At 46.3% G+C, this 11,190-nt stretch overlaps 1 non-coding gene across 1 annotated transcript; it reads right to left on the bottom strand.

Moving 5' to 3' along the window:
* Positions 1–8,131: 8,131 nt before the first annotated feature.
* On the bottom strand, positions 8,132–8,294 carry LOC128105957 (U1 spliceosomal RNA). The gene has a single exon (XR_008216549.1). It is a non-coding gene; the product is annotated as a U1 spliceosomal RNA (small nuclear RNA).
* Positions 8,295–11,190: the final 2,896 nt, after the last annotated feature.

The following is an 11,190-nucleotide window of genomic DNA, read 5'->3' as shown; positions in this document are numbered from 1 at the left end:
CTGTTTCAGCTGCATAACCAAACTGTAATATAAATCTCCATCCATGTCTTATGAAAGGATGGCATGTAATTATAAGTCATGAGGACTCTGTACCCAACAAGATTTATCATGTCTCCTCCAGTCTCAGAGCTGTCCCCATGTCAAGGGATCAGTATCACCTGTCTTGTAGTTTTTCTTGGTTTCTTCCTTCATGTCTGCAGTCAAGACTTTCAGGATGTTTTCCCTCATCAAATCTGATCTTTATTAATTTTGAAGGAATCCATAGCTTTTTGTTTCCTGTGGAAACAAAGGCATAACCTCTCCCTCAAGCAACACATTTCCTGACTTCCATTCTGAAGTTAAGACATCCTTAAAACATGTAGGCTGGTTTAATTTAGCAGTTTTTTCTACAATCCAATGTCTCTCAGCAGTTGTTTTTTGCTCATTATCATTTTGAAAAATTAAAATTAATAAAGCACTATATGTGGTCCAAGCTTTCTGTGTTATGATTTTCCCCATCCTTATATGGCTTATTCTTTTTATATTAAAGACTTGACTTTATTATTTTTAAACTTGTTTTCTATGATTGTCTTTACCAATTTTCTTTTCTTTCTTTAGCATCTAAGCACATTTTCAAGCATACTATACCTGTTTAGAGGTTTTCTTGGTCTTGACCATGCTTTACTACATGGTTCTCTGACCATGTGAGCCAAACCTTAAACAGCCAGGCTACCTGCTGGCAGCTGGCTCTGTTCCCCTCAGGTCCACAGGCACCTGCGGGAGCCATGCCTAACTGTCCAAGATGAGCCTAACTGTCCCGGCTCTGGGAAGTTGTTGTGTCCTTGCTGCAACAGGCATTCGTACCTAGTGCGAGTAGGCTGCACAGCAGAGCCTCTTAAAGGAACCATGTCCCTGTACACTGCAAGCACCGGGACTGTCTGAGAGACTGCAGTTACTAGTGGTGTCTGGCTCTGTGTTCAGAACTTTTTTTTTTTTTTTAGCTTTCTCGGGCCCTATGTGGATATATGTGGCCCACGCTGAAAGCCAACGGAGACTTATGAAAGCTAGGCCTTAGCTTAGCCTTGTTCCCAACCAGCTCTTATAACTCAAATTAACCCATTCCTATTAATCTACATTCTGCCATGTGGCTCTTTATCTCTCCTTCATTTTGTGGGTCCCTCCATGTCTGGCTGGTGAATCCCATGGGCCTCAGATTCTTTCTGAGTTCCTCTCTCCCTGGAAGTCCTACCTATTCTCTCCTGCCTAGCTATTGGCCATTTGGCTCTTTATTAAACCAATCAGAAGGCGTCTTACACAGAGACACATCTTCACAGTATACAAAAAGATTGTCCCACAACAATTACTCCTCATACAGAGGACCCAACTTTAGTCCTAAGCACCTATGTAGCAGTTCATATCCACCTGTAACTCCAGTTCCAGGAAATGCGACCCCTTCTTCTTGCCTCTGTGGACTCCTGCATGCACACGGTACACATAAACCCATGCAGGCATACACATACACATAAAAGTCATAAATAAAGCAATATACCTTTAAGGCAGAAGGAGGCAGGAGGAAAAGATCTCAAGCCCAAGGCAGCTGATAATGAACAGTACTGACCAGAGGACAATTAGGAAATGCTTTTCTTCTCCCTTGTGGTTTCGGCAGAGTTGATATAAACATGGATGCCTACTGGGGCAATCCAGACAACACAAATGAATGACTCAGCCTTGGTGTACAACAACAGGGAATAGTGGGGACTGTGGCTAATTCAGAATTGCCCTAAAGGAGTGCGAACTCCCATTTTAAAAAACAGCACTGGCTGAATAGGAGGTGTTTGCGAGCTTCATTTGGCTTTAAGGCTTTAGACTAAATATTTTGTCATTTGGAGAGATGTCTGTGTCTGATTCCAATATTATCTACTAGAGATGAGGCTTAGCTCAGTAGAAGAGTTGCCTAGCACTGAGAGGGTCTGATAAGTGCACACACACACACACACACACACACACACACACACACACACACCCTCCTGGCTAATCACAACAATGAAGAACCTAAGGGCTGGGGATACATCTCAATGGCAGAGCATTTGCCTAACTTGTTCAAGGCCTTCAGCTAGTCCCTAGTGCTTGGAGGAAGCACACCTCAGATTCATAGGGTGGTGTGGGACGTGGCGCCATGTCCCATTGGGTCTGTCCCACCTGCTGTCTAGATATCATTCCAATAAACAACTCTGACTTCAAGAATGTTATTGCTGGGGCTGGAAAGTGGCTCTGTGGTTAAAAGCACTGCTGCTCTCCCAAGGGAACTGGATTCTGTTCCCAGTACCCACATGGCAGCTCATAACCATCTGTAACTCTAGTTCCAGAGAATCCAACACTATCTTCTAGCTTCTGGGTGCACAGAGATGCACACAGGCAGACAAAACACCCATACACATAAAAATTAGAAAAAAAAAAAAAAAGAATTGTATTGCTAAGCGAAACACACTTGTAATTGTATTGCTATGGCGAAACATACTTGTAATCCTAGCACATGGGAGGCTGAGGTATGAGGATTTCTAGACAGGAGTTTGAGTCCAGCTTGGGCTACATAGGAAGGCTGTCTCAGAAAAAGGAGGTGGGGGAACTAAAGAGATGTCTCATCAGCTAGAAGGCTGTACTGCTTTTGCAAAAGACTGGAGTTCAATGCCAGCACCCCGTTGAGTGGCTCACAACTGCCAGCTCCAGAGGACTTGATACCTCTGATTTTCTTGGAACCTACACTCTTATGCACACAGCCACAGTCACACAAACACATATACTCCAAATTAAAAATATAATAATTTTTAAAATGGTGGGTGCAGTAGTCCAGGTCTGTAATCCAAACACTTCGGAGATGGTAGAGGTAAGGAGGTCCACGAGTTCAAGGTCATCCTTGGCTGCGTACTGAGTTCAGTTCACGGCCAGCCTGGGCTATATGTGATCATGGACGTGGGGGATGGGTGGAGAAAGGAGGAGGAGAAGGACGAGAGGAGGGGGAGGAGGAAGCTAAACAAACAAGAGTGATTGCTGAGTATGAGACAAGACACTTTGGGGCGAGATCAAACATTGGCTTTGGAGCCGCTTCCTGAGAATGGGGAGATTTGCAAGGCAGAGTAGAGGGATTTGCAAGGCAGATCTGCAAGGCAGTGTATAAAAGAGGGAGCTTCTCAGAGTAGCAGGAGGCAGGGACACGGAGTGAAGGGACTGGCAGGGCCCCAAGTAGGACTGAGTTGTGCAATGTAGAGCCCTGGGGAGGGTTTCACTTCTTGGTCCACACCCTCAAGCTCCTCGAGAAAAATCCCAGTTCATATGCAAGCTTAAAAGGCTTTTCACTGCTGCACAGAGTACCCCCCCCCCCCCCCCCCCCCCCCCCCGTTAGCAGAATCCCTGGTTTGGACTCCAATGATGCTGTGGAGAGCGAAGGGAGGGATGGAAAGATGACCTGCCACTGCCTGGGGAAACCAGCTTGTCGCAAAGTGTCTACAAGATGGATCTAGGTGGTCCCAGGAAGTATCAGGAAAGAGCCTGGGGTGCCGGAGGGCCCCCTTCACGCTGGAGGACTGTAATCCCACAGGGGAAGCGGCTGAGGAGTGGGCTAGCTGGAATAGACACCCAGCCTCACCCTTCCTAATCCTCAAAAGGAGCTGTGAGTTATAAACACAGCAATTACCCACAGGAGGCCGATGACTCAGTTCAACGGACTGTAAAATGCTCAGAAAAATAGGGGCCCTATAAATGCAAAAATATTATTACGAGCACTTTCCCCAAAAACATCTTCCATCCCCCTGGGATGTTGCCTGAAAGGCCCAGCTGGACTGATTTCTGCCATAAAATGAAACTCACCTGGCCTGAGGAGCAGGCATTCTGGGGAAACCATAGACCCTTGGAGGAGGGAGCCCTCATGTTGCCTCACTTCTCCCAGAGGAACAATGGTGCCCGGCAGCTAGGAGTTCACGGGAGAAGGTTCCTGGCAGGCCTGGCTTCCTGTCTTAAGTCATGAATGGGGGCCTGACCTTCTCTGAGCCTTGGTCTCCTTACCCCAATCCTAGGATGAGTCTAAGACTTGGTGTAACCATCTTTTGGAACCCTAGATGCTTTGATGAACATAAAGCAATTTACAGGTGAATTTACATGATACCGCCTCCCCATCATCAGGGCATCTGTTCCAAGACACCCAGTGGATGCCTGGAATCCCCCATAACTCTGAACTTACACACAACTTACACTTGCACATCCTTGTGCATACACACTTAGATAAAGTTTAATTATAAATTAAATAAAAATAATAGTAAGAAATTGGCAATAGTAACTAATAATAAATTAGAAAGATGAAGTGATAGACTATAATAAGTTATTTCTAATTTATGAATTGATTATCTCTTAAATTGCCCATCGATTATTTTCTGACCATGACTGACTGCAACTGAAACCATGAAAGCAGACCCGTGGAGAAGGGGACCCCCGTACATGGGTGGAAGTGAGGAAAGCTGTGTGGGATTCTCACACTTCCATCATACTTCAGATACAGCCCAGCTAAGCCAGGAAGGGACAAATGAACTGCTCACAAATGCCACCTGTCCCTAGTGCCCTGGTCTCTGGACATAGGACAGAGTTAGATGACAGCTGCTGTTCTCAGGTCTACCAGTTAGGTGATGACAATTGCCAGCAGCCTGAGGGCTCAGAGACAGCTCCTCCTCCTCCTCCTCCTCCTCCTCCTCCTCCTCCTCCTCCTCCTCCTCCTCCTTCTTCTTCTTCTTCTTCTTCTTCTCTGTTTTAAGTCAGGGTCTCGCTATGTAGCTCTGGCTGTCCTGGAACTCCAATATGCAGGCCAGACTGGCCTCAGACTCACAGAGATCCACCTGTCTCTGCCTCCTGAGTGCTGGGATTAAAGGTGTACGCCAGGCCCAACAATGGGTCTTAACTGAAGAGATTTTGTGTGTGTGTCTAGCTGGGTTTCTTAAATTTTTTCTCACTTATGACCTCTTTTGCCTTAGAGATGTTTACACAGCTCTGGATATGCAGCTATGTAAAATAAGTATATGAAGCAAAAACTTACTGGTAAAGAAATTTATTCTTGGGCTGAGGAGAAGACTCAGTGAGTCAAAAGCTTGCCACGCAAGCCTGAGGACCCGGGGTTGGATCCGTAGGACCCACATAAAGCCCAGCACAGTAGTGTGTGTCTGTGGTCCCAGCTCTCCTATGATGTGATGGGAGGTGGAGACAGAAGAATCCTCAGAGGCTCTGAGCTAGCTAGCTTAGGGTATACAGCAATTAATAACAAGAGACCCTGTCTCAGGCAAGGCGGTTGCAAGACAAGGACCAGCCTGGGAGGCTGTCCTCTGACTTCGACACATGCTCCACGGCATGTAGGAACTGACAGAGCACACACAACTTAAAAAAGATACATGCAGAGAGAGAGAGAGAGAGAGAGAGAGAGAGAGAGAGAGAGAGAGAGAGAGAGAGAGAGAAAGAATATGCTAACACAGTTATTTAAGACATACACTTATGCATGTGTGTATATATTTATGTACACACATGTACCTCAGAGTTTCGCCGTTTATAACCATTTTATTAAAAATGAAAGCAGACTGGAACATCGGTGAGATGGGTGTGCTGGGTGATTTTCACTTAAAGAACTGAATCCTAAACCGGGTGGTGGTGGCACACGAATTTAATCCCAGCACTTAGGAGGCAGAGGCAGGGAATGGGGGGGTCTCTGAGTTCGAGGCCAGCAGATCTACCGAGTGAGTTCCTGGACAGCCAGGGCTACCCAGAGAAACTCTGTCTCCAAAAACAAACAAAACAACAGCAACAACAACAACAACAAAATTATATCTTGGTTGACCATCTGATGCTGCAGGATGTGGATCTACACTGACTTTTTCTTTGGAGTTGATCAATATTTGATTTTGTAGGAGTCAGTGTCGAGCACAGAGCTTCACTTAACTGCATCATACAAAAAAAAGGGGGGGCATTTCAGAAACTGTTGGCAATGCTGCCCTAATCCCATGCCAAGATTCATGGAACAATTTCTTACGAATTTAAATCAGAACCCAGGCAGCAACTAAAAGAAATTTTATTATGGGTGTACTTGTGTCTGTGTGCAACTGTGTGTGAAGGACAGGGAACAGCTCGTGGGACTCACTTCTCTTCTTCCCTGTGGGTCCTGAGCACTGACATTAGGTCTTCAAGCTTGGCGGCCTGTATCTTTACCCACTGAGCTGTCCTGCCAGCCCTCAAGCAGCAATTTGTAAAAGCAAACATTCTAGCCCAACACAGTTTAAATCTTCTAATTGGATACCTACATGCTTAATAACGGTGGTAGGTTTTGTTTTTCCATAATTAAATGCGAGCAGTGAATGTCGATGTCGTATGGCACACAGTACGTTCACTACAAGGCACAGGGGTTGTGTGTTCAGCACTGTCCATAACCAAGGTTGCAGTGCAGTTGTGTGATACCACATGGGTGAGTGACGCCCTAAATACCTTGGATTCATTATGCATTCGATGTTGAGTTAATGTTTGGTAACTGCTTTCAACGATATTTTACTGCAGTCAATGTTTTGTGCTCCCCCCCCCCTTAAATTATACCACTTCATCCAGGCTCACACCCCACAGTTTCAAAACTGTGTCCCCAAGACAAAGTACAACCTCTGGAGGCTGGCCGCTGACACCAGCCCATGAGTGGTCCCAGCCCCTCACGTACTTGGAATCCACGAGCACGTGACCCCTGGACGCCCCTGGCTGCCAGCTACTTCCCTCCCCTTCCGTCATTTCCCATGCATCCCAAAGAGGAAGAAGTTCCTCTCTTCACTGCATCCCAGTCCTCCCAGTCCAGTCTGACTGATCCACATTTATCACAGACCCTGACAAGCTCGTGAAAGCCGGGGGTCTCTGCTGATCTCTCTTGACCCATTTGTTACGGGATCATGAGGGGTGTCCCAGAAGAGAGGGTGAAGAGGCAACACGGATGTTCGTGTCACTGGTGCTGACTTTCCCATTTTGTGATCAATCTGCCCCCGACCCTGGGACCCCAGATTTGGAATCTGTGCTCCAGCAATAAGCATTTCTTCTGGACCCTTTGCGTTGTCCTTCTGGCTCTTGACTTTGATTTTGTGCCTGGACCCGGGACTCGGTTTAGACTTCCGGCATTGGTGGCCTAGGTCCCTGCTCTGAGACTCTCCGGTTGTCCTGCTGCCCGTGTTCAAAGGTCAAGTCACAGACCCTCCTCTGTGCTCTGCCTTCTCCTTCTACCATGTAGCCTTTCGCCTTGTAGCTGTTTGTTTTCGTGACTGGGCCCCTCCCGGGGCTGTGAGCAATTTAAAGAGAGTGGGTGTCAGACATATTTCATAAATGAATGCATAATAAATTACGATCTGCCTGATGGAGGAAGCATAATCACTTGTGATGCTGCTATGAGTGACAGAGAGACTTATTTTTGTCATCCCTAACTCCCATGCCAAATGTCCCAAGAGGGAGGAAGAAGGGCCTCTGTGTGACTTGCCTCACCTCGAACCAAGGAGCATTTCAGATCTCCATTGATTTCCCTGTGTGTGTGTGTGTGTGTGTGTGTGTGTGTGTGTGTGGTGTGGTGTGTGTGTGAATGTGTGTATGTGTGTGTGGTGTGTGTGTGTGTGTGTGTGGTGTGTAGTGTGTGTGTGTGGTGTGTGGTATGTGTGTGTGTGTAGTGTGTATGGTGTGTATGTGTGTGTGTGGTGTGGTGTGTGTGTGAATGTGTGTATGTGTATATGCATGTGGTGTGTGTGTGTATGTGTGTGTGTAGTGTGTGTGTATGTGTGGTGTGTGTGTGTGTGTGTGTGGCGTGTATATGGTGTGTGTGAGAATTTGTGTATGTGGTGTGTGTGTGTATGTGTGTGTGGTGTGTATGTATGTGTGGTGTGTGTGTGTGTGTGTGTGTGTGTGTGTGTGGTGTGTATATGGCGTGTGTGTGTGAATTTGTGTATGTGGTGTGTGTGTGTATGTGGTGTGTATGTATGTGTGGTGTGTGTGTATGTGTGGTGTGTGTGTATGTGCACATGCATGCACGTGCGCACAGGTGCATGTAGAATTTGACATCAGGTGTCTTCCTCAATTACTCTCTCCCTTAACTTTTTTTTAATGTTTATTCTTATAGGGGAGAACGTGAGCATAGTCCCCTCCTTCCACACATTACGCAGTTGAGTTTTCTGCATTTGGGGAAATCATAGGAGTCAGAATGTCCCAAGGATAATGGATAAGCCTCATCCTGGGAAACCACCTTTGTGGTCACGATACCTTCCCTGCCAGCTAAGTATCCAAACTTGTTTTTTGGTTTGGTTTTTTGAGACAGGGTTTCTCTGTGTAGCTTTGCGCCTTTCCTGGAACTCACTTGGTAGTCCAGGCTGGCCTCGAACTCACAGAGATCCGTCTGGCTCTGCCTCCCAAGTGCTGGGATTAAAGGCGTGCGCCACCACTGCCCGGCCCAAACTTGTTTTTTGAGACAGGTTCTCTCTCTTTCTCTCTCTCTTTTAAGAGGTGTTTATTTTGGTTTATGTATATAACTTTTGTCTGCCAGTGTGTACCGTGTGTGTGTGTGTGTGTGTGTGTGTGTGTGTGTGTGTGTGTGTGTGTGTGTGTGTGTACCTGCAGCTGGCAGAAGAGGATGTCAGAGCCCCTGGAACTGGAGTTACAGATAGTTATGAGGCATCACATGGGTGTTGGAAACCAAACTGAGTCCTCTGCAAAAGTGCTTTTAAACACTGGAGCCATTGCTCCAGCTGCTTGCAACAGTGTCTTTGAACTGTGAGCTCACTGGTCAGGGCAGGCTAGCTGACCAGTGAGTTCCAGAATCATTCCGTCTCTATCACTCCAATGCTGGGGTTATAGAGACATGCCAGCCACACTCAGTTTTGTTTTGGTTTGTCTTTTAAACAGAATCTCACCTTGTATCCCTCAGTGTTCTGAATTTGCTATGTACGTGAGGCTGGCCTCCAACTCACAGAGCTCCCCCTGCCTCAGCCTCCTGAGTCTTGGGATTAAAAGCATATGCCCTCCATGTGTTCCATAGTTGGCTTTTACCTTTTTTTGTGGGTGCTGTGTATCCCCATGCTTCCCCAACAGGCACCTCACTGGCTGAACCATCTCCCCAAGCACCTCCACTGGTTTCTCTGCAACTTGACCCCCTTAGCACAGGCTGGACCCCGATGAGTCTGTCGCTTGGCTATGCATTTCGAACTTCATCTTAAAGTGGTCGTGGCCCCTCAGTACTGCATCATGTTTCCACCAATACATTTCTTCTTTTATGGCTGCTGTAAGTTGTGAGTTAGGACCATAAAGTAAAGAAGAGGAAAATCTCTTCCAGCCATTTGCAGCTCTGAGGAGCAGGAACGGGACCGTCAGAAGCTGACGGGGTGTCACAGGGAGGAGGAAATGTTCCGCCAAGGTGCCAGTCTTACCAGGGCTCCTCAGCTTCTTGCCAAAATTTTAGGAAAATGATGGTCTCCTCCCTGGGAGCTATGTTGTATGTGTCTATAGGGGGGAAGTCTTTCAACAGGTATTTTCACTATAAATACCTGGTGTGTATTTTCATTGGATTAACTTTGCAATTTGAGCTTCATATTGTGAAATCCTGACATAGGGCTATTAATCACTGCGTGTCACTAAGGAGCCATTGTCAACATTAGCCAGGAAGTGAAGGTTTATAGCATGTAGAATCCCATCTGAGACATGGGATTCGCTCCACAGGGACAGTTGACTGCTCTCTGGTTGTGAAGTTTTTCCTTTTGGAGTAATGATAAGCAGGGAAAATGGGAATGGCTTTGAAAAGCTAGTAAGACCGCATGGTGGCGAACGCATTTAATCCCAGCACTAGGAAGACAGAGGCAGGAGGATCTCTGTGAGTTTAAGGCTAGTCTGGTCTACATAGTGAGTTCCAGGCCAGACAGGGCTACATAGTGAGACCCTGCATTAAAGGGTGTGGTGGTTTGAAAAAAAAAATGACCCATAAAGAAAGTGGCACTATGAGGAGGTGTGGCCTTGTTGGAGTAGGTATGGTCTTGTTGGAGAAAGTTTGTCACTGTGGAGGCGGGCTTTGAGGTCTCATACATGCTAAAGCCATGCCCAGTGAGACAGACCACTTCCTGTTGCCTGCAGATCAATATATAGAACTCTCAGCTCCTTCTTTAGCACCATGTCAGCCTGCATGCTGTCATCCTTCCTGCCATGATGATAATGGACTAAACCTCTGAAACTGTAAGGCACTCACAATTAAACGCTTTCTTTTTTAAGAGTTGCCATGGTCATGGTGTCTCTTCACAGCAATAAAAACCCTAACTAAGACAGAAGTTGATTTGGGGGACTGGGGTATTGTTGTGATAGGCCTGACCATGCTTTCGTTTGAAGGAATATGGACCTTGGCACTGTGGATTAGAAAAGCACTTGAATGCTTTAAGTGACACTTAATGGGCCCTCCTAGTAGAAACATGGAGGACAGTGGTGCTGAGAGTGATCTGATGAACTGTGGGGGCCTAAATCAAGGGGTTTCAGAGGAGAAGAATGTTAGTGTGTGGCCTAGAGACCGCTCTTGTGATATTTTGGTGAAGAATGTGGATGCTATTTGCCCTTGTCTGAAGAGTCTGTCTGAGGCTAAAGTGAAGCCTTTTGGATTAATTCCGTTGGCAGAGGAAATCTCAAAACAGCCTAGCACAGACTCTGTCATGTGGTTATTAGTGGTAACTGTAATGAAGATTTATCATGAAAAGGAGCAAGCTGAGCAGGTAAATTAGAATATGTAAAATTTGGGGAGAAAAGGAGCACCAGGAAGTGGAATGGAGCTAAGTCTTGTGTTGAAGGAGATAAATGGGTTAAGAAATGGAATAAAAAGAGAGATGACCCCAGGATAAGATCCCACCCAGCTAAGGGTCCAACTTATGAACAGGAATTAAAGAATAGCTTAAAACAGGGTGTGGTGGTGCATGCCTTTATCCTAGCACTTAGAAGAAAGAGGCTGGTGGATCTCTGAGTTTGATGCCAGCCTGTTCTAAAGATCAGATTCCAGAACAGCCAAACTTAGACAGTGAAGGAAACCATGGAAAACAGAAAACTGGTGAAGATGTAATTGGACAAGGGGCCATGTTCTAGCCCTAGCAAGCAGCAGAACTTGGCAGTTTCAGCCAAGTGGTTCTGGCTTTACAGTTAAGGAGAGAAGAAACA

The sequence above is a fragment of the Peromyscus californicus genome, unplaced genomic scaffold, assembly GCF_007827085.1.
Source record: "Peromyscus californicus insignis strain IS unplaced genomic scaffold, ASM782708v3 Scaffold_11__1_contigs__length_118956290, whole genome shotgun sequence".
Taxonomy (NCBI): domain Eukaryota; kingdom Metazoa; phylum Chordata; class Mammalia; order Rodentia; family Cricetidae; genus Peromyscus; species Peromyscus californicus.
This window is presented reverse-complemented; position numbering and strand designations above follow the sequence as displayed.